General features: G+C 32.8%; 1 protein-coding gene across 6 annotated transcripts in view; it reads right to left on the bottom strand.

The window, feature by feature from the left end:
* The window catches only part of LOC108968152 (homeotic protein Sex combs reduced), a 76,115-nt gene that overhangs the window by 8,628 nt on the left and 42,477 nt on the right, over positions 1–25,010 (bottom strand). The gene's annotated exons all lie outside the window — the stretch shown is intronic.

The raw sequence follows: 25,010 nt of genomic DNA, 5'->3' as shown, positions 1-25,010 counted from the left end.
TCAAAACAAACTGTTATTATATAATGAAGTCCTTAAGTTAGTTTAGCGCATTAATGAGGAAACCTCCAGACACATCGAAATTGCTGGGCGAGAAATCCGGTTGAAACGCCTTCCGAGCTAGTAAGACAACAGTAGCAGAAAATGTATTTCTTAACATTTAGCTTTTAAGTATCTCTCCTACTTATTTAGAMCAGAACTGTTGTTAGGATTTTATTTTTATATACTAGGTACAATGTAAAATAAAAAAAAAATAAAAAAATATTTGCATAATTAATTTTTAATAAATTATAATTAACATTTTTTCTCAACAAATTCCATRTATCTCAATTAATAAACGGTTCGGAAAGATTGCATGCAAATTCCGTTAATTTCGACTTTTAGCTCACTTATTTAGAAAAATTAAGTTCTTACTTAACTGAGGGTAACGTGAAACCACTATTACTAACACAATGTAAGTTGCTGCACCCAATCAAGTGAGCGTACTGCGAAAGTCCCACCAAAACGGTGTAAACATTAGACAAACTGTCAGTTAGGTTTTCAAAAATTATTGAAAAACTAATATTTCTTGTTTCCATTAAAAGTTTTTATTTTTCTCACATAAAGCTACACATAAGGAGAGTGTTTGCTAGATGTGTGCATAAATATAATAATACATGTTTGTGTGGATTGTGGCTTTGCTATATTGTCGTTATGGCCACAATAGTTGGCGTAAATGGACGTGACAGGTAACCCGCTTGGTGGCAAATTTACCTTTATGTGCTTTGAACGTACAGATGCACATACACATCAACATTTCAGTGTTTTGTATTCAACAGTGCAAAATAGTAAATTGTATTAGATACAAACATATATATATATAAAAGTAAGAGAAAAAGTTGGTAGACGTTTGCGATTTAATATTTATCTTGTTTTTGTATGCGGAATCAATTTCTTAACGTTAAGATTTTTAGATTGTAGGGCATATGCATGTATGTACATTAATCAATAAAAGGAACATTAAAGCACGAGTTTTGACCCTCTGAYGGTCTATTATTGCAATCTCAAATCATTGGAAACTGATTATCGAAATGGGGCTTGATGTAATTGCAATTTGACTAGTTTTGCGACCATCTGTTTTTATACCCTCATCAGGGTATTTTATGTTTACCGMGATGTTTGTAGCACTAGATAAACGCCAGCGACCAGTATTTATTATATAAATGATCAGCATGGCGAGCTGAGTCGGTTAAGCTATATCTTTCAGTTTTTGAAAAGGTCCTTTAATCTCCCAGAAGCCTGTCTCTTATACACATCTAGATGTGTATAAGAGACAGTGTATATATAGTGTAAATGATCAGCATGGCGAGCTGAGTTTAATTAGCAATGTCCATATATCCGTCTACCTGTCAATTAGTCTGTGTATACTCTGTCTCTTATACACATCTAGATGTGTATAAGAGACAGCTATAACATTGTGCAATATGTGATGCTAGTGTGTAGTTTGTTGAAATAGTGGCTTTACTTTGAAATATTTTTTCCTCGGACCCATCTAAAACGTTAGGTTTTGAAAAGTACATACACCATAGTAATCATCACGTCACGTCTTCATGAAAGGTACAAAGATCAATAATTTCAATCAGGCTTTCTATAACGTATGTCGTATACGTGTGTTTYCAAAGTAAATCAAATATAATGTAAAGATAAAGATAATATATTTATATATGTATGTACTATCTATATATATATCTTGYCATAAAAATTTATAGTGTGTGATATATCAGGCGCTAAGTAATTTGTTATAGCCTATTGCCAATGGTTGCAAAACAAATCTGTCATTACCAATCGCTGCCGCTGTCCCCAAAAGAGCACGATACAACACTGAAACTGTTGCAGCAATAAGCATAGCCATCGTAACATCATAGCCGCCTAGCCGCACAGCACCTGCCTTTTTATATCACACCATGCGCTGTGCATGTTGTTGCGTTTTGACAGCGTCAATGTCCATCTCAAGCGTTTTACAACTTTGTCCCCATTTTTTAAATGCCATAGGACAGAATGTGTGAAAGCAAATTATATTAGGGCAGGGTCTGCCTGCCATGTGCATTTTTTGCCTGCATGTTATAACTTTTATTTTAATAACAAGTTAAATTCTCCCCTTCCTATTGTTATTAGTGCCCATGACAATGTGGAGGCTGTTGGGAGATTTATATATACATATATATATTAGGGTGCTTCATGTTAAATTTGTTTTATTTCTACGCGGACACATGAACATTTTCTTTTTTAAGTTAAAAACAAAAATTCCCTGAAAATTTGAGTTCTTAATTTTGACTTTAAGTACCTCCTTTTAAATTTTTCTCGTTTTTTCCCATTTTTCCCATTTTTGAAAAAATTGTGTAAACGGCTGGTTTTATTCTTAAAACGTCCAAAGTAAAAATCGTAAAGTATTAAATTTCGAGCAAAACAGGCATTTTTCAGAGACATAAGCGTGTTAATAACAAATTTTAAAATTTATAGGTGCCAATGAAAGTTTTGTATCTAAAACTTAATTCAATGAGTTGATCCTTTATTTAAATCTATACAATTAGCAATAACAATGGTGAAATTCAACACCAATTATTATATGTATAATTTTTTGATCAACGAAAAAATAATGATTTATTCAAATTTAAGGCAAGGTTCAAGGTTAAACAGATTGGTAAATAGAGCAATTAATGTAACTTCTCAGAGGGCGCGATAGGTAAGACCGTAAAAGTGAATATATCAAGGTTTAAATACAGTAACGGCATTAAGCGTCAATTTTTTCTTCTTTCTCGTGAAAATCGAAAAGGAAGATCCTAAAGTCAAAAATATGTTTTTCAATGAATAAAACAACATTTTCATGTTTCGAAACACGAAAAAAGAAAGTTGAACGCAAGCTCTCTAATTGTGTATATATGGCACATGAAACCAAAGTCCTTTTTATATACGAAGGCTTACCAAGGTCGAATTTGAATGCGAAAATGCTCAGTTACAACTGTTTCAATTGAAAAGCGTCATAACTTCAGTAAAAAGATTGCGCAAGTTATGCAGAAGTTCACATGAACCTGTATGTTGGTGTAAGACAAGTGAGATYAACATATCAGTTGACAGTTTTAATCTAAAACTGCTGATCCCGTTTGAAACATATGCAAAACTCGTACACATATAAAAATTTATAAAGTGACATAAGACAATGCCAAACAGCGACAACAACAATATTATGCGGCTCAGCARCAAGTTGACAAGGCACAATACCTTTGTCTCTTCTTCGGATGGCAAACAGTAAGAATATCTATATAAACACAACGTTGTTGGGCAAATGCTCTTTATTTATGTACAACTTTTGGCAGCGTTCACACAATTTCTTTACACAGTGACAGCACTCAGTTAAAATTCAAACCATAGCACCAAATGGATCAACAGCATCCGTTTAGCGATCTTATTGTCCGGGATCAGTTCTTATCTTGAATACACCAGCTGCGCTGTGTGGCAACACTTGTTAGCAACTCTTTGAGTCATTTGCGATGAATACGATAGGCGGAGGAGAAGTAGGGAGTGCAGGCTGCAGCGAGAATTGGCAATTCAAATTTGAAATTGTATTTTTGTGTATCGATTCTGCGCAGAATTTTGCATGCCTTGAGGAATTTGTAGATGGTATGCAAAATAACACAAATATCGGCAACAATGATGACAGCCAATGTAACTTATGGAGTGACATGGAATTAGCATACGATAAACGGGGCTCAAAACCAGTTTTCCGGACAACGCGAATTGTAAAGTTCTCTGTTTGAATAAGAGGATTTAAGAGGAATTTTTAAAGAAAATTTGAAAATGTAAGAAATCAAAAAATACAGAAATAATTTATTTCTGGTGAATATAGCGGCAAGAGTTAAGAATTCATGAACAAGCAACGTAGTATGAGCTTTTAGAAAATAAAAATCGCAAAACTCATAAATATACGAATTATTTTAGTGGCTGCTAGAGACAAAGTAAAAAATGAACACAGCTGAAGTTTGTATTGTTATTTTCTGAACGCACGTCGTATATTTGCAGATCTATAAGATTACATACAATTTCTTATAGTCTGCGAGTTTTCCCAATATACCATATACGTAATAAAGGCAAGTTCTTCAGAACCAGAATACATATTTTCTGGTAAATCATTATATATATTTCAGCTAAAGTCAGTCGTCTTATTCCGTGCAAAATGTAAAAAAAAAAAACATTCGGATATAACCACCGTTCAAATTTATGTTTAAATTCAATTAAAACCCCACAATTATTTACGAAATCAAGAAACGTAGCAAATTAAAAAGTGGTTTTTTTTTACTTTCCCATTCAGAATTAGTATTTCGCTTTTACAAAAAACACTAATTTAATATCGGTACACATGGTATAGGGACCGTAGATTGGAAAGTTTGCTAGAGGGGACTCTCGTTTCATTATAATCAGGAGTTTCATTGTCTKGAGCGCTTTACCGAAGGAACTCATGCCGTGGTCGCTAAATATTTCTGCAGTGGTTTTGGTCTTTGATTGCCCTTTTTTTTATGAAAGTAAGGTTAAAAAACTGTTCTCAGGAATGAGGTAAAAGGAATAAAAGTACTATTTCATTACTTATGAGTCTGAAAGTATTCAATATATATATATGTATATATATATATAATATAATAAGGCACTTCATCGTTTTATGGTTGCAATTTTCTTTAATTGGCAAACAAATTGCGTCACGAATGTTTTTTGTACTTTTTTCGGTATTTTTACTTAGCTGCTGACTTCACCTTAGAGTGTATAAGTGTGTAAGTATGGTATTTAATAACAAAATGAAGCAGCTAAAAGCAACAACTAAAAGGCATAAAAAATGAATAGAAACATCGTCAACGAACGTGTCAGTTGTTTTGGTGATCGTTAATAAAAACTGCAGGTAGGTTGTCACTTTTGCTTGTAATTGTCATTTGTCAGATGTGGTGATATCTACAAAACTTTAACATTAAGCATAATGCATTGCAATGAATGTTTTCATTCTTGTTAGTATGGTGTCGGCGGAAAATATACATATGAGTAGGAATATACGTGCGTACTTTACATATAAAATAAGTTCTGTTGTCATTCTCATTTCATAGTCGACGCTGCGACCAACGTGTGCGGCCCGCAAATGCACTAAGGTTAGGAAGTTGATCCATCGATTCGCATACACAGTTCATGAAGTATTTAKCACATTTATTCAGTGATGCCAGATGGACACACCGTCCTTACTTGGTTGATTTACTAAATATTACTTTGAATTCAATTGAATTTACCATTATATTTACTCAGTGTTTGTTATACTTTCGTGGAATCAAAAATAAAATTTTTGAAAATGTTGCAATGAATAYAATTTAATATTTCTTCTGATGAAATGAATGATGTAATGCTCTGGTGAAACYGTACTTTGTTTAGAACTCCGAAATGCAAATTATATTGCTGGAAATTATTTAGAGTTTTAATACTACCTATATTCATTTATAGTAACCTGCTAAATTTTAGAAAAACTTCTAACAACCAATTAGCAACTGCATACTATAGTTATGATAAGTATGTTTCTTAGGGTACTTCGAAAACATTTTTAATTGGTTTTTCAAGTTATACTATTTAAAATGTTGATATGCAGTAAAAAATCCATACCAAACAGATATACCTTATCTCTAAAAGTTTATTTTAACTGGTATCTCAGATAATTAACATAATTCAAATTCCTACAAGCTTTTACAAAACATGAACGTTTTTTATTTTCATACTTTAGCAACCTGTATAGTATATTAGCTAGTATGAAGTATAAAATGGTATATGACCAATCGGRAGTTTTAAAATTATTTATTAGTTATATGAGATTTAAAACATGTATTGTCTCTACTTTATAAATWTTGGCAATACACCATATTCTTGGCATGTCACATACTGCTCCCTGACTTTCATTAAAGTATACTTACCAGCACCAATATGTATCGAATAAGGTCAGCTGGACGTTTCGAAGTCCTGAATATCATTTATATGGGGACTAGGGCAAGGCAAGTTTCACCTGATTTTAACCATTTTAATACTCTCTCGTTTTCATTTACATTAYTCATATATCGGAATTAATCTCTTTACAAGAGAACAAAATCACTTTATTGTTTTTCAATAAATTCTCAATTAAAATCTATGCATTATTGCATGCATTTGAACCAACTCTAAAGCAATTTTGATGCTCTGGTTGAGATATCTACATAASATGGGTTTTGATCGCCTCTTCAGGCGTCGAAATCACCCGTTACTTTATTTCTTCGTACGGTGGCGGGAAGGTTATTCAGTGCCATGTCAAGACTTTGCGGTGGTTTCCTCGTCAATCGATGTCTTAAGCTTTCAAAAATGCAGTTGCGTCATACCATACCATGTATAAACACAGGTCCCTGATGGAGCTTCATAGCCAAAAGTTTTATTAAGTCCATCGATGTATTGTTACTGACTTAATCCAAGTAGAAAGTAGTAAAAATAATCGTTAGAAAATATTCGACCGATCGAATTCCAGTTTTTGGTCAATGTAACATCAATAACATCAAAAATGTAAAAATTAAAATTTTGAGTTAACTGTTAATGTTAATGTTGTTAAATCCCGAAATATAAAAGGCAATCTACGTAGTTTTTAGCAGAACCGTTAAATGGCGAGTGGACGGTGTTAACATCCGATCTCATTTTCTCTTGCAATGTCGGTAGGGTATCTAAAAATWTTTATACCTGCAGATGTCCTTTGCTTACAGTTTAGTTTCTTTATTGTGATTAGTTATGGCATTATATAGGTGGAAGTGGTCCGATTAGGCCCAAACAAATTAACTGTGTCTGTATTTAATAAAACAGATTAAAACAGATTTGTATATTATTACTACTGTTAGATAATTTTTACATTTCAATATACAAAATATGCATAATATTTCAATACATGAAAGTATCTCATTACATTAATTGTCTTCTATTGGATCTATGTTTATATTTATTACATTCTTCTTGATTTTTATAACGGGTTTGTTCGAGTCTCCATTTTATAAATATAAGTAGGCATATGTGTGAATGTTTTGTACATAATAATCAGGTGCAAAACTGCCCTCTGTTTCCATATAACAATATGATGAAATTTGACCGTACAGTACTCAGTGGTCGTCAGGTCAGCACTTTTAGAGTAGAAAAAAAAATTAAAGATGTGCCAATAGTTTTCGTTTAGATAATGGAATATTATTCATAAAATATGGTAGCATACAATAATTCATTATACCGTTAATATGTTTTGATGACATTTTTTTCTTATTTATATTAAATGTATTCTACGTTTGATACACACTTTACGTTCATAGGTAATTGAACCATAAGAGATATTTTGACTTGGCACAATGTAAGTCAGTACAATGCATGAGTAATATCAATAATAGTTAATACTGTAAATTCTGTTGGTCAATTTGAATTAAAAGGRCATATGTCGAGTAGTCTAAAGGATAGGTTAATTTGTGGAAAACCAGTTCAGAATTGGCCTTATAACTAAAGTTAAATAGATGTGCATCATTTTGTGTTTAGATTGGTTTTTAAAGATCAAGATCTTGATTTCTAGTTTCTTACTAAAATTATTCTACGTTTGATACAAGATTTCAACACATTTATGAGTAAAAGGGCGATAAAAATAGTATCATGTCTACTTTAACTGATTGTTAAATTAACAGTACTCAGAAATAATAATATTTCCAGGCCTCCTATTTAGCTCGATCACTTTTCAGGATCATAAATCATTTCACTTCCGATCTGACCACCCGACTACTACAATCAACCTCACACCGGCATCAACCTCTGCAAGCATCATTGTCATTCGAACAAATGCAASAAAGATAACAATTACAAGAAAAACAAGTAAGAAGAAGAAATCACAAGAGGYGGCATGGCTGTCAAAACGAAAGCTAGAATCCATCTATCACATTCAAACTGGGCAAATTGGCTCGAAACAACTTTAAGCTGCTTTGTTATAACGGAATGATTTAAGGCAAACAAAGTTAAACTTGTTTCGGTATTTGGTTGAATTGAGCACTTATTAAACCTAAAGTATATTACTAAACGATTTGTTTATGCACTTAACCTTGCTAAATATGAACATTTAATTCAATAAAAAAATTTAGTTTACTTCGAAAATCCATAAATAAATCAGAGCGCGTTGTGTTTTATGCTCTGCAATGTTTGAGTTGTTGCGCTGAATAAAAGACTGGCGGCGGCTGGACTACACGTGATATGTGCTTGCGACATGCATGAGCAGAGTTGGATGAAATAAATCTTCACAAGCTATGCGCATTGGAAGTCAGTAGGACCCCTTCACATCACAACAAAGTAAATTGTATATTCGGTATAAAAATGCTAAAACGACGACGGGCAAAGTTATTCTTTGAATATCAGCGCGATTTCGGAGATCTGAASGTAGCGACCACTGTGGAGGCAACACAGTCGGCAGCAAATAATATAAATATTCAACTTGAAGATGTAGATTACGGTGCTGAAAAGGCATTGTGAGCTTGTTTGAGGAAGGTGTCGGTGGGGTCGACGGTGAACAAATTGGTGGCAGCCGAACAGCATCGGGTTAATTTCTTTCGGAAAAAGAAAATTAATCAAATCGTATGAGAATTTCGTGTCATGATAAATGATTCTTATTGAAGTGAGGCGACATGATGCGACAAATGATATTACGATTGCTATGGCCACAGTGATAGAGTTTTCGGGGGGTTATTTAATACGCGCAAGCCCATGAAGCACTCGACGATTAACTGAAAGTCACGAATAAGTATGAGTGTATGTATTTATAATTATATATGTACATATGTGCATATGTATGAGTGTTACAGCTCAAGTTAAAGGTTTCGTAAGCGTTCAAAGCATAAATTGTTAACGGGAGTGTACGAACTCAATATGACGAATGTCGTGTATAGTTATATGCATCTGTAGTGTAGTTGCAACAGGTGGAAGCTGCAGATTGAAAAAATACTCGCCCAAAAGTTGTTTGTGTCTACAATGTTTACTTCTATTCGCAATCGTGGAATGTTTTATTAAAAAACAATTGCAACAAAAGTTGAGTACCTTAGCGAAGTGTTAGTACTGTTAAGTGAGTGGAAATACTTGCCTCACTTACTCAGTCATTAATCAAATGCTCTTGAAAAGATGTTATTAGTGTCCGCAAATGGTAAATGAATTTCGAGAATACTGACATTGCGAACACGATGGAAAGTGTAACATGCAAACAATGGACAAAGGAAACGGTGACTGGCGTTGCCCCAGTGAACACATTTCGCACCCATAAAATTAGGAAATTCTACAACTTCCCCAACTTTAGAACATGTGTTCTGCCACATTTTTGGCTTTGCAATTTTGCCTATTTGAATTCAATAGGGTGATTCATGATATGTTTTAGCTGTTGTACATATAATTTTAAAAAATAATGTTTTTATGTAATTAAAAAGTYTTAATTTAGTAAGTGAGAAAATTTATTAAATTAGTACCCGCCGTGGAGTGTTTTTGTCCGGCAAAGGGGCGTGGAAAAACGAGTGTTWAAAAGGTATTCTTAAAGTTGGAAGCTGAAACTAAGAACTATGTATATTTCTATTGAACTCCTACATGCGAGCTAAGATCCAGAACCATACTGCATCAGTGCAAGTCAATTTATTTCTTAAAAACAACAGTGGCAAAACACCAAAAATTAATAACAAATAAAAAAGTCAGGAACTATAAACTGCACAAAAATTTCTTGACACATTTTATGAAATATTGCCAGTTTATCACAAATTATTTGAATTAAATGTTACCTAAATGGTGTCCGTATCCGGTCAATGGAATTTACTCATGTCTGGTTACAAAAACTGGTTGTGCAGTTCGTGCATAATATTTTATTTCTTTCTGAAAATCGTATTAKGGGCTAGTTAATTTACACTTTTAATACCAAACACCACACATAATGAATGAACCTAACAATCAGTTCTACTTGTTATTTTGCTTGGTGTTCTATTGTTTGTGGGTGGTTTGGTCTTCTCTTTTGAATTTTCCTCTCAGCCATGTTTTGTACTCGGTGCTAAGTTTTTGATGAAAAATGGAAATTTTGTCAGAAAGTAAATTGATTGTTTCGCTTTAAAGCGTTTTTTCTCTCAGATCTATATTCTACGTTCTATTTGTAATAGCGAAATGGGCAAAAATATCGCACAGTGTGTCAGTGTTTTCAAGAAATGCAACTCAAAATAACACAATATAATCAATGTGTTTGAAGGAATAATAATTGTGTAAAATGAATAAAAATTTCTTGAGAAAGAAAGTCTTTAACATATGTACATTAGAACAGTATGTGTAATAAGTGAAATGAAATTTTGRATTTTGTGTTCGCCCTCAAATTCTTAAAATCAAACTCCTTCTAATAAATTCTTTTTGTAGAGCGTTAGCTCAGTTTTTGTTCTTCTTTGTTCTTCTTCAAATCCGAGCGAGTGATTTTTTTCTGAATTTCATTAAGGATTGACCGATATATGCTGCATAAAGTCAGACGGAAGTTCGAAAATACTTATGTAAGCTATATGGTAAGAGAAGTATTGACCGGCACAAGGGTATGTTGTCATAACTAAAATATTCACACTGAATTTCAATACAAAGTAGATCTCTTAGATTGGCCGATGTGTTCGGTTAAATATCAACCCTATTTACTGGGGTTCACATATTTGGTGTCAAGGTCTTGAAAAGTTATAGCTAGATATAAATGTTTGAGCATACGATTAATTACCTTGAGGAACTACTTTTTAAAATATTCACTCTGATAACTTCACTGATGTTTGAAAGAATTAAATAGAATTCAGAAGTTTGTTGTATGGCGAAGTAGGTGTGGTTCTCATCAGCTTTTCACAGTAAACTCAGACACAAAATTGGTTGAARTTGGTCACCAGTAGTTCCTAAGATATAGGATTTCATCAAGAAGGTGGGCAGTCCGAAGTTTAATTCTTGTATAGTAGTTTTCATTATAATCGTTTTATGGGAGTGGGTATTATCTAATTTTATTCATTTTCACAGCATACGAAGAGGTGCTAAAAAACAAACTTGTTGATTTAGCTTCAGCGGTTTGGAGGTTTGGTGTGCAGATGTCATCCTKTTCATTTAAACATATATGTATAATTCGTGATACAAACATCCGTTAAGTGAACAGAATTTTTATACGAGCAACGTGTTGTGATGGTACAACTAGAATACTGTACCACTGTACCATTTACTGAAACATATTATAAATAATATTTAAATCGCACTCACATTCCCTTTGTTTGTGGGCTTCTGGGCTTTTGAGCTCGGGCTTTAAGGAATTTCAGTCGTTCAGTCAAGTGTAATAATATCATATGGTGCTGTGCGGGTATTGAAATCTGTAGGAGTGATTTGGCGAAACAGCTGGTGTAGTAGAAGTAGAAGCTTCATTAACTGCAACTTTGTCAAACGATGTGAAGTAAGTTAAATAATGTGTGTTATGCTATTTCCTTCTTTTTTTTTTAAATTTTGTTGGGAAAATACTAATGTATGTATATTAAGACTTTTTAAAGTTAGTTATATATATCAAATAATTCAAACGTTTATAATTTTTATTAATTTTGCTCTGATTCTACTAATATATTTAATATTAACAAAACTAAACCGAATAAAACATCTGCTAAAGAAAGATTATGTATAATRAAATATAATATGTATTATACATAATTTTCTCTTATTCGTAGGGGAGTTATGTATGTATTGGCCCTTTTTGTGTTTCAAGTTCCATGTTATTGATTTTAAAAGCATCTTATTTGCTATTGTAAGTCCTTTACCTTCACCGAAATGGTATTTGCATATGGTTTTCATTTAATAACAGTACATAATTGCAATTTGTCGTCACAACTTCGTTGGTCTGAATAGGTAAATACAAAAACATATATCCAAGTAGGCAGTAGATGTTATTGATTGCGAAGTCATAAAATCAACACTCATCTTTTCTTTATGGCATCATACTCTTTTATTATCGGTTCCATTGTTGCATWTTTTCAAATTCTTTTTATTACTCTACAAAAGTAAATAAACGTGTTTGGTGCTAATGGAAACTACAATTAACAACACTAACTTTAACTTTAAAGCAAGGAGTATAAAATGTATTCTTATAYATACATATGTATAAATATAGATGAGTACACATATGTATATATGTMGGTATGTTATATGCACATTTAAGTCATATTTTACCTACAACTTCCAATATTGCTTGGTAGCGCTGATCGTGGATGCTATTGCAGCTATTATGATATGGCTTGAACCATGGATCCATTGGTGGAGCGGCGTAAACGCGTTCGTTCCGCTTCGCGCTTCATTAAATGGCGGGTGGATGCGAACAGCGTGATTTTTGTTGTGATGCGCGCGTGTGGGTATATTGCTCTGTAGTTGGCGTGCTTTTTACAGCTCAGTGTAACAGCAACAAATTTGCACATGCGCGCCTGACTTACTTGGGAAAGTGAGATAACAAAACAAAAACAAAAAAAAAAAAAAAAAAAAAAAAAAAAAAAAAAAAAAAAAAAAAAAAAAAAAAAAAAAAAAAAAAAAAAAAAACCATCACCAGAAAAAGATGAGAAGAACTTGTATAANAAACACCATCACCAGAAAAAGATGAGAAGAACTTGTATAATGAGTAAATAAAAAAATCAAAACATCGTTTGTGGTGCTCAAATATGAGATGGGCGAGAGTCTCTGTTCAGTTCGAGGCAAACACGTACAAGGTACCATGATCGCATATTTTTTGTATCTTTTATACTTTTAAGATTTTTAAGTTTGACATATAGTGCTAGCGGCCATATTGGATGTATCTTGGTAGTCTACACACCTATGCATGTTTGATGCTTTGCATTGTTAAAAACTACTGTACTACGGCAGTCTCCTCTGCTCTTAGTCATGTTGTGAATTTATCTACTTTATGTAATCGCTTAAGGTATATTTTTTTTATTTTATTAAAATCCAATTCATCTACCAACATTCCCTAATCCGCTTAAGCAGAATACATTTCCATATTAATAAAAGCCGGATGTTGTAAAAATCGGCACATACATTTCATTCAGCTATGAATTATTATTTAATAACTTTGATGTTTTGGTAAAACAAAAACAATAGTTTGTGTGTTCAGGCAGAATTCACTATCTGATTAAATAACATTACCAATTGAAGTTTTCTGAATAATAAAAAATAAATAAAGTCATACTAACTAGTATATCTATACTTATGCAAATAATTCAAAAAAAAAAAAAAAAAAAAAAAAAAGTGCTAAAAATAGCCAATTAAGCTTTATTATTGTAATTTTATGTGCAAAGTCATCATGTCCGTTTACATATCAATTTGAAAATCTGGAGCACATGATACTTCGGAGGCTATCAATTAAAAAGCAGATTTCCAGAGAAGCAGAGAAATGGACCTGCTTAAAGTTATCGAAGAATCACACCTACTGGAGAATTGTGAACTTGAAATTGGATTGGTTAATATTTCTCTCGATAAGTTTTAGTGGAGCCAAATCTGGCTATTTAACATTCCAATGAGATATAAAAATCTTCTTCTTGCACTATGCAGAATTTTACATATATTCTTCTTTTTTAATCATAATAAATTTCTTTTCAAATGATATTGAAGCCTCTGTATACAGAATCTCTGCTGAAGCAATTGCAGACTTCAATTGTTATTTATTTTTTGCAGATAGGGCAACGTACTTCTTCATATTTTCTGCGCTGGTGACGAAAAGATATTTATCACAGTTACGACACCCGCCAGGAAAGAAAGAAAAAAAAAAGAAAAAAAAAAAAAAGAAAAGATGAAAGAAAAAAAAAAGCAAAAAATAAAAACAAAAATTCTCGTACCAAACGCCATGAGCAAGAATATAATTTTTGTGAATATTATTAATGACAAATCAATGAATGCGTTGACTACAAACTTGAAGGAAAGCATAAAAAGTGCACTTCCAACCCGAAGAAGTGTGCATAGCTTTCTTGCATAAAAATTTTCTTTGTGGTCAATATTCCTAATTTGATTGATTGCATAGCAGTGCACCGGATTGCAGAATCGCTGTCGGGGTATCTACAGATTATAGTGGCTGCGCATTGATGTAACCAATTTAAATTGCGTGTGTTCACACTGGTATAGTTCACTGCCTTTTATTAAGAGGCGAAAGAAGTGGACAAAAGCGTAATTTTCGGTGGGTCCAAAGAAAGCTAAGAAACCGAATGCTTTGCAAGAAAAATGGCTGCGATGAGCACCTTTTCTGCGTGGCGCTTAATGAATATGGTGTACTAAGGTGTGTTCATTCAACGGTGCTCGTCGTGGCGGCAGTGTGGCAGGAAGGAGAAAGAACAGGACTTCCATTAAAATTGCTCAGCCGACGCTACTTTAATTCAGCGCTGAATAGACGTTGTTGTAGTATTTGCCTTTAAATTTTTTATTGTGTTTTTGGTCATTTGCCAAGATCAGACTCTTCTTGTAGCGCAATTTAATTAAACAAGTTGAGCAAGTAGCCGAACAGGTTCTCCGATACAAGAATCAGTGGATTGTGAGCAAAGCAAACATGATGCTAAATGACTTTAATGTGTAGTGCCAAGGTATGCATAAATATACCCAGTTGCAACATCAACTGCCTCAAAACTAGTATGAAACGTAGTCTTACTAGTCAGCCGACTATCATTTTTTAAATATCTAAATGCTAAAATTGCACTAAATTTACATTATTTCCTAAGTTCGTTTTCTTATTTCCTAAGCATAAAATATTGAGTAAAATTTTTATGCAGAGGATATCCGTATATACATTTATATTTGTAACATGTTCAAATGGTAACTTGACTGAAATTTATGTTTTTTTTATATACAGTGAAGTGCAAATTCTCCTAAATATTTAACATGTAATATAAAGGGAAATTTAGTGTGGAAAATACAGTTGGAACAGGTTATAACTTGCTCGTCCCTCAACTTTTACACAACCCTTGAATAAACACATATGTATAATAAATGTTGATGAAATGMAGTTCAGCCTGAATAGCTGAACAAGTGAGCTCCCTACTCGGAAGCCTCATAATTATGTGAGTTGGTSATTTAGAATTAAACTCTTTTATACAACGCTTTGCATGGCATCTCAGCCGTAACTACAACTTTTATGAACTTTAAGGCATTTGCTCTTAAATACATAAATGCATGTTCCTTGTACATGAATATACGAAGAGTAATTATGTATCAGTATATTCTGTGATGTTAATACATATATGCATACAAGCATGCATATCTAACTATATTGAAATTGTATACCCATATAATAACCCTCTTCTTTTCTTGCATTGGAGTTGTGTTACGGCTTTTTGCAAAATCTTGGACCGACTTTGACGTTCTCCTTCAAGGAAATATAGGCGGTAATTATCTTTGGCGTAAATGCGCACATAAATTATGTGAAAAAAATATGTATTCACATTAAAATCGTATGCAGATACAACGATGCTGATAAAAACAACATATCTACGTGTATGGCCAATTCAACGGGCTTACTGAAATCGACGGCATCAGCCGAGCATCTTTCTCCTGATGCTTGCCGTTGTTCCGATCACAAATGATTTAAAATTAATTATTTTTTGTTAGTTGCTGCTACTTATTTCGATTGCAGCTCTAAGCTCGTTGGACATTGTTACTGATTTAGCTTCTCTTGCTTTTTCTTCTGGAACGGTTTCAACGAAGAATCATTAAGAATTAAAAGCTCATCAATTATCCAGATGATTAATTTGTTATATTTTCAACCCAATTTTTGATTATTGTTATGGCTGTTAACTGATTTTAACTATTGAGTTTTGGTTTTTCAATAATTTTTTTTTTGTTCTAAAGAAGCAAATTTCTGCTTAAAAAATATTTGAGAAGTTAAGAGCAGCAAGTGTTCTTCCTTAATATTTTGAGGTGTGCTGATTTATTTGTACAACTAAATCAAATATAAATACTTGAAGCTCTTGTGCATTATACCTTATTTGAAACAATTCGAAGGAAACGTGGAATACCCTCGAAATACTCTCTGAATACTCGAACTTGATGCTTTTTTATTTCATGTTTAAATAAGTAGAAATGTCTATTTGAAAAGATAGGTGTGTATGACTTCTTACAAGCTGGCCAAGAAGCACGTGACCCGCCGTTGCTCACTGCTCGCTTATGTTTATTAATAATTCAACATTTCTTGTTGAAGTTGCAACCAATTTGCGATGGTTCTGTTTCACCTTGAAGATACTCCATTTGGCTGCATTTTATGAAATCACGTTCTAGCTACCGGCTGTCGGCTGCTGGGTATTTCTGCCATAGCCTCCCCAATTTAACATTGGTAGGAATGCGTGGGCGCGTTTACCGACATGAGGTCAATATAGTATACGATTAAAATTCAAAACATGGCTTTGAAGCATTTGTGTGTTCAATTCGGTGGRTCTTAATCATGTAGCATGATGGCGGTTGTCACTTTGATTTGATAAATTTTCATTGAAAATTTTGCTGGCATTTAACTAAATTTATTGCTCGAACTTTTTCCCATTTACACTCCAATTACATTTTGCTAGTTTACAGTTTGATCTCTATTATATTTAGCACCTAATGTTTACTGGTCGATTAACAAACATATTATTGTATATTTATAATTTTTTTTTAATGAATTGCCTGAGTTAATAAGAGAAAAACGCTATTTTGCTCTTGAGTGTAAAAGTGGAATTTTGAATTTCATATAAATGGCACGCATGTGTTGAGTTGTTGTAATTATGAAAGTTTAGTAGGCTAAAACACATCTTTCAGCGATTGCACGTCATCGACCGATGTAACGGCGCCATTGCCTCTCAGCGGATTTCCGTTGAGCGGATTTTTGATTTTAACTTCTAATATTTATACGCATATCACTTGCAAGAGTTTTGTTTGAATGCATAAATAGCCTGAGCCCACTTGCTGAATTATCACTACTCATGTTAAGAAAAATTACCTAATACTTGGCTCTAATAAATTTTATAATAATTTAAATGTCGATCCGAAATTGTGCACCCGTTCGGACCACATAACTACCAAAAATMAAAATTAAGTTCTTTTATGGAAAAATGTTTAATTTTTGAAGGTTTTTTTACGAAGCCTGGAATGGAATATAGTTTAAGGCAGCGGTAAAATCTCCAAAAAATTGACCAGATCGGACTTATAGTATAAAATTGCCATACAAAATGACCGATCAAAATCAGAATAATGATCTTTTTATAAATTTATGCTATGAAAAATTTATGTATGAAGGGTATTATATCTTCGGTGTGTCCGAATTTAGCGGMATTTCTTGTTTTTATTTCTCGCTTGTTTGTAGAAACCATAAAAAGTTTAGRGTTACGAGACATTGTTTAGAGTATCCACAAAAAGAATAATATCTTTCGATGAAAGCATGTCATAAAGGTTCAAATTTAAGAACGGAGTTGTATAATGTATATTCAATATGCACACATTTCGTAACATCATCATCTAGTCATTGGACGATATTTTTTTTATTTCAACTGCTTTTTTTCGGGCAAAGATATGAGAAAAATTTTATCAAAAACTAAGKTTTTTCCAAGTCAGTTAAAATTTTAAACCTTAATTAATTTTTTCCTTTGTTCAGTTACTAACGAAAGTTTTTGGTATTTTGATTTTAGAAGAAGCAATAATGAGTTATGCTGTCCAATGCAGATGAGGAACCAATGACTGAATTTTCGGAAGTTTTTTATAAAATATATGACATATGCATATTGAAAAAAAAAATACAGCTCTGACACCCATCTAAATCCTTATAAAGTTTACAATATATGACACATATTGAAAAAAGGARAGATACCTCTGAAACCTATCTAAAAGAGTTAAACATTAAAAAGTTTACTTTGTATAAATTTCAACTGCGTAACTTCATCTAATACCAATTTACTGTCGATTCTAAACTTTTGACAATATATTATAGCAGACTTTTCTTTTTTAATTCTTATGATTTGAGAGTATTTAATATTATACATATACCGCATGCACTTGTCTTATATTTACTTCTTTGTAAGCGAAAATTGCACTTTAAGTATATGGTAATATATTACGCAATAGGTGGATTAACTGGAAAAGCATTTTAAAATGCTAGTTCTGCTATGAAAACAGTAACATCGGAGCATAGTTATGATTCTACTCGCATCTATGTAGTTGTAACGCCTGTCGTAGTAATTTTATAGTTGAACGTGCAAGTAATAAAGAGGTTGCAAACGAGTTAAATGATACAACTTTGTGCAAAATGCACAGTCCTGCACTCGCATTTGATACTAATAGTATATTACTTTAACATTAAATGAGAAAMCACGTAACAACTTTGACTCGTACATGCACGCACACACTCAAACTAAGTGTTTGGCAGAATCCTAAAAGTATTAAAAGTTCGTCAGAACCATTCTAGATTATATGATAACTAAGATTTGTGCATATATGTATGAACATACTATGTATTGAATACGATCACTTCTTCATGTTCTCTCAACTTAAACACTTTACTTTATTGTTTCTTATGTTCACCATTTTCTCTAGACCTCATGTTTACTGAAGCTGCCACATAACAACAAGTTCTGGCATTAACTTTAATAGAAAGCGTTTGGTGGAARCGGAYATAAATGTGTTGGTGTGTCGATGGAAGTTTATTGTCCGACCGGACTGGTTGGTTGACCAGCCGGTTACATCGTTGGTCCGCGCTTTGCTGATGGGCGGCTAGCAGACTGCTGCCACAGGTACCCAATTACATTTTCATTAACTTCGAACACGACTTTTCAAATTGCTACATTTAATCATAACGATTGTTATTATTTTACTTATAGAATGTTCATAAGTACGCGAACGCGTTCGCGTGTTCATCTTATGAGGTTATACATCATATTCCCTATACTTGGAAACGTGTTAAGGAGTTTTCCTCAAAGTGCTGATTGTCATAAATTCAAGCTCTTGAGGATAGACTAAATAAATATTAAAGTTCAATGGGAGGAAATGGTGGATCGTATAGGCACTAGGATTATTAGTTGTATTAAATTAAGGCTGAAATATATTTATATTTAAGAAGTTGGACTATCGATTCTGAAATCCATAGACCCTATAGCTATATCTGCAGGGTGAGAAAACTAAATTTTGGTATATGGTAAATTGGGTTTAAAATAAACAAATACTATAATAAGGAATGAACGAAAACTTCTTTTGTGAAGCTAAATGGGTAAGGACATCGTTGCTAGATCTTAGTAATATAATATTAAATATTGAATGTCCTTGCCACTTTGAGTATCATAACTGTATTTATACATATAGACCAAAAATTAACATGCTTATATGCTAATCTTCTTTATGTGCCACTCTTGTATTGTGTAATTACCGTTTGACCATAATTTTAATATAATATGTTACAACTTAACACAGTAAGCTTTGCTTTGCGAATAAAAATTTGTACACACATATGTCAAAGAATAATATAACACGATATCAAATACAATGTTTTTTGATTAAAATAAAAAGAGTTAAAATTAATACGGAATATGAATGAGGAAATTATTTTAACTTGCATGAAAATTTGTGCTTAAGTACTCGTGTATATTACTCTGACGTTAGATTCGCAAAAGAACCTAATACACACAAAAGTTTGCAGATATAAATATTTTTGTAAAATTTTGATGATGTTTTGTACAGGATAAACATTTCAGAAACTGGTTTTAACTTCAAGCAATGGAGTTTGTTTACTAGTAAGTTGGACACAACAATGCTTAGCTTCAGTACAAAGATTTTCATTGACCTTGCAAGCAACATGGTGGGCTTGAATAGTGCGGATGTTATTTTTTGAAGTTGGAAATAATCCAGTGGCCAGGGGCTGCCTTTGCTAAGTGTATCCTGTTTCAGCGCATACATGTAGGTCCAACCTGAATTCATACTCGCTTATASTCCAAGTTTCAAATTGTGCATTCTGTATACTCAGAACTTCCTTTATGCACTAACAGTACTTTGCTTGAATATGTCACAACTAAGGTGGTTAATCATGCACATCGCTAAGGAGTTAACTGGTGTTAAGCGGTACTCAAGTTCGTCGTCACAAATTTGCATAATTGCATACATGAACGCTGATTCGTTGCTTGAAAAATGGTCACTTGGGAACWGATTTTAACGGGCTCGCAAGCGTTGCGTTTTAGTACACTGAGTAAAAACGAAAACTTTATGTTTATGTACTGAATTCCGAGCTAACTTTATTTTAAATTGTACCGTACATTTGTATAAAATTTTTCCTGTGTTTACAAATGCTTAGGAAATTTGTATTAAATTATGCAAAATGGTGCAACTACATGCATACATACATATGTACATATATTGCTATGTACATATATAAGAATGCAAACGCTTTGTTCCTTCTTTTTTACATAATAATTAAACTATAATAATTAATTGATGGTGATCATTAGTCCAGTTATTACTCATTTCTGATTCAAACTTTACAAAAAATAATATATTTTACTCAACTTGCAGTGCAATAGCTATGTTTCTGATAGTAAGTAGAATGCTTTATAAAATGAATTAATTTCATGTGGAAAAAGCAAAAACATTAACTTCGTTACACCGAAGCTACAATACCGTCCACAAAAAGCAAAATATTCCAAATAAAAACTCGATTTTGTCAGTTTGTATTATAGCCATATCAGAGATAAAGMAATGTTTAACTCCTCTCTCACTGGAAATGAGAAACCTACTGAACTTTGACTCTAAACGGAAGGATTTGTTGCATCGTTCAATACCACTTATAAAAAATGTAAAACAATGAAAATTAAATAAATTTGTGAAATTTAAAGGTAGTTGATGAAACGTTTTGTAATTTGAAGCATCACAGTAATATTTTCAATGGAAAATGGTTAAAAACATTTAATGATTGAGAGCTAACAAGCTTAAAAACTTTTATTGGGCATTGAAAGGTCAAAAGTTAGTTGTTCTAATATACTTTAAACAAATTTAAATAGTTTCTCTATATAATAAATAACCACTATATATAGAAATTTTTATTCGTACTAAATGTTGGGTGTTTTAATTTAAATGCCCAAAAATTATTATTTTGTCTAATCTGGCCATATTGGAAAATGTTATAAAAAACCCTAATTTTGAGGTGTTCTCACACTGGAATAAGTTGAACATCCCTTTATTCCTGGCCATATGCTATAGTGGCCCGATTTCTGAATTTCTCCGGACGCTTCACCGTTACTTTAAACATTTATTCGCGTCAAGCTTCGAAGAAATAGCTTGTCAAATAAAAAAATTTTCCATACAAAAACTATAAATGCTTTAATGATCATGGTCAACTCTCTTATCGATCCGATCATTTGCGATAATAGATAAGCAAAGTTTACTAAATTATATCACATACATACAATCATACATTAGTACGATTCAATGTTTTCTTTTATAAAATTTACCAAGTATCTCTCTTGCATATCTTCTCAACAGCAAAGGAAGAAACCTCACAATGAGCACTTCGAAAACTTGAGCACTTGGGGTGTCCAACAATATGTTGACTTCTTACCACCAATTTTGTAATAAAGTTTTTAAGCAGCTGTTGAAAATGTTCTACACTAGCTGAAAAATCAGAAAATAATTTGTTACGTACAACAACAACCATTATATGGTAGCGGCGATGAGACAATCGTTTTGGCGGCAGTGCACATGTTGTGTTGCGTTAATATCGGTATTGTTGGCGTTGTTGTTTCTGCTGTCAACAGCGCATATACATAACGGTTTGTTGACGTTGTTCTACTTGTCGGCTGATCGTTTCTGTGTATCGCAACTTTGCAAAAAGCAATCGAAGTGTGGCGCACGAGATCTTTCAATGGCTCTGCCAATGAGCCTATTATTTGCCGCACTAGTAAAAACGAAAGAAATGCCCATTATTTATCAATGCCTGTCAAAGTTATATGACAACGGCAACTGCTAAAATTTTCATTCCAAGATCTTATATTAAATGAAATTGTATTAAATTTTCTTCCAGAATTAGTTTTACACTAGGATGTCGAAGCGAGTTGAAATCCGGATGTCTATATGTCCGTCCGACCTTTCGTATGTCTGTGCAAGTAGTAATGAGACTTGGTATACGTATTTCTTTGCGAAAAATGGAGAACAAGTTTGTAGATGGGCGTTATCCGACCACTGCCACTTCCACAAAACGTCATTTAACGTAAACCTATAAAATGCCATAAGTAAGGCGATAAATACGCCAGGGACATTAAATTGTAATTCGAAGAATACATGAGATTCATGTATGTATCTCGGGACCTGCTCTATCCATTTCAACTAAATTCTTTTGAAGTTCTTAAGTTACAGTGTGAAAATGAGCCTAATCGTGCTACTACTGTTTTTATAATGAATAACATCGGGTGAATACTAGGCCTTGCATTGTCCTTCGAACTCGAATTTAATCTTTCAGATTCCTAGCGTATGGTATAAGCGTACTTAGCTCTTCCGTACTTGTTACTTTCTTAAGTATTTGTTTGTTATACAAATTGAAATAGGGGTTTCCTGGTCATATTAAACATGAGAGTTAAGGTGTTAGGATATACAGAAAATTAGTTTTGTCTAAAGTTTCTGAGTGCCCATCGAGCCCACTTCTCTCCAGCAGTCAGCCGAACGGTAGGGTATTTGCAATTATTAAAAGTTAGTTTCGAAAATGCAAACAAAAAACAAACATGCAATATTTATTCATTTRCTGTAGCCGTTTGAAATGGCAATAATCGCCAATGGCGTCAAGACAAATCCACTCCTACATTACCACATTTTATGCATCGTTTGCAYTTAATTACTTTCCGTTATAATTTGTGGACCGTAATGAAATGTGGGCAAATACTCTCAACGGATTCCGAAGCAGCGGCAATCAATGGCGCATTTTCGCTTGTATCAGATACTAATAGATAGAAATGTTTCGTTCTACAGCTAGTTGCAAACACAGGGCAAGCGTAAACTAGGTGACCATTTTGTAGAGCCATGTGTCTGTTTAACCACATCAAATACTAAAATTTTCTAATAATTACTTAGTCATTATATCCGAATGCCTCATAATATATATTTACTCATACGCGCCCACATGTGGATAAATAATTTTTGCCAGTCTGAATATACATATATACATACCCGTATGTATTTCTATATTTGTAAAAATAAATGTTCGTGAATGCCGATGTGCCAGGTGAGTGTGTGCATGTTCTGGCCCATTTTGCTATTTTATAATCATTATGCTGCATTTGCTTAGTGTTTTGTTGCAGCTTCTTGACTTGTTGCTTTGTTGGTATCTGATTGTGGAGCACRAAATCCATTTGTAATATTCTTAGTTGTGGAAAATTGAAATCTGTTGATGCAACGCTTAGGTGCTATTTGGTTTTTAAATTAGAGTACACATACACATGTATATGTGTATTTGCTGTCCGTATTTAAAGTTAATGGAAAGCAATTAATTTCATTCAGTTTAACTTTAGTTCACATTAAAACAATGTATGTATCCCTGGAATAATAATATAAATAAACTATCTCAAAATGAAAAGTTGCTTTGTTAACTTAGTTAAAACCGGTAATTATTTAACTGATTTGAGTCTGTAAAAGGGAGCAAGTAGGCATTCCATATTTATTATATTCAACAACAAGAAAAACCGTTGACTTCGTTTATACGAGCAATAATACCCTTCACAAATGGAAACGTTTCCCATACAAAGGCTTAAGTTTGTTTGGACAGTTTTTATGGCAGCTATATGCTATAGTTGTCCAATCTAATCTATTAATTCAAGGTGTGCAAGAACTTTTATTTTGATCGCCCAGTTTGCATGGCAACTATATGCTGGTTCGATATGTTCCGATCCTGTTAAAATTATTATTATCAAACTTAATATACCCTCTTCAGGTTATAAATTTAATAAATATAGTTAAAAACCAAAAACCTCGCTTTTAAAGCACATCAAACTGCAATGAAAAGCAAGTTGCTCTTATTGCGCTGAGAAACGAGTGTCTTTGTCGATATTGGGATTCACTTGGTTCGAAGGCGAAAACATGTATCGAGTAAAATAAGTCAGAAAACCTATTTGGATGTACGGCATTCAACTGTGGCGAACGACCAGTGAAACCAACAATGGTATAATACAAAGGTTCCGGGTCACCGGGTGCACCATGGTACATGCGTAATGAAAACATTTATAAAGACTTTGATATTCCTATGGTAAAGAAGGAGATAGAGGATAGCAGAATGAGATATATTTCTAAATTTCGCGAACATCCAAACCCATTGGCTAATGCCTTGGCAAACTCCTGCATTCAAGATTTAAAATTTGAATACTTGTTGTTAGGCTTTACAAAAAAAAAAAAAAAAAAAAAAAAAAAAAAAAAAAAAAAAAAAAAAAAAGCACCTCACGCTTTGTTCAGTGTAATCAGAGCACCTTTTGTTTATTATTTTTGTTAGGTTATATTATTAAATATTTTTCACCATTTAGTTTGATTATTTTAAAAGCATACTTTTTGTTTTTTTTAACTGAAATTATTTTTCACGGTTTAGTTTATGTGTCAAAATAGTATATTTTGTAGCTGTTTAAGGCATACCATATACATCTATTTTTTAGTCACACATTTTATTGTTTCAATTTTAATTTTCAGTACCACTGAAATAATTACAAACATGCAGATGAACTGTCTGTAAAAAGTCTCAAAAACTTGAAAGAAATATTGTAATGTCTGTAAACCAAATTTATTTTATGAAGTTGCAAAATTATAATTCAAAGAAATAATGAATTAAATGTATTTCTTTCTATGAAATGCGTCTTAAAATGTGTTAAAAAACTATCATCCAGCATCGTCTAATATTAATAAAGTAAAATACCAAGTGATTTGAAAACTTGAAATTTACATTCTCAATTTACATTATATGAGGCGTTTGTTAGGTATGACCT

This window comes from Bactrocera latifrons, unplaced genomic scaffold (assembly GCF_001853355.1).
Source record: "Bactrocera latifrons isolate USDA-ARS-PBARC rearing strain unplaced genomic scaffold, ASM185335v1 scaffold_205, whole genome shotgun sequence".
NCBI classification, from domain to species: Eukaryota; Metazoa; Arthropoda; class Insecta; order Diptera; family Tephritidae; genus Bactrocera; species Bactrocera latifrons.
The sequence above is the reverse complement of the archived record's forward strand: the minus strand, read 5'-3'. Positions and strand labels throughout refer to the sequence as shown.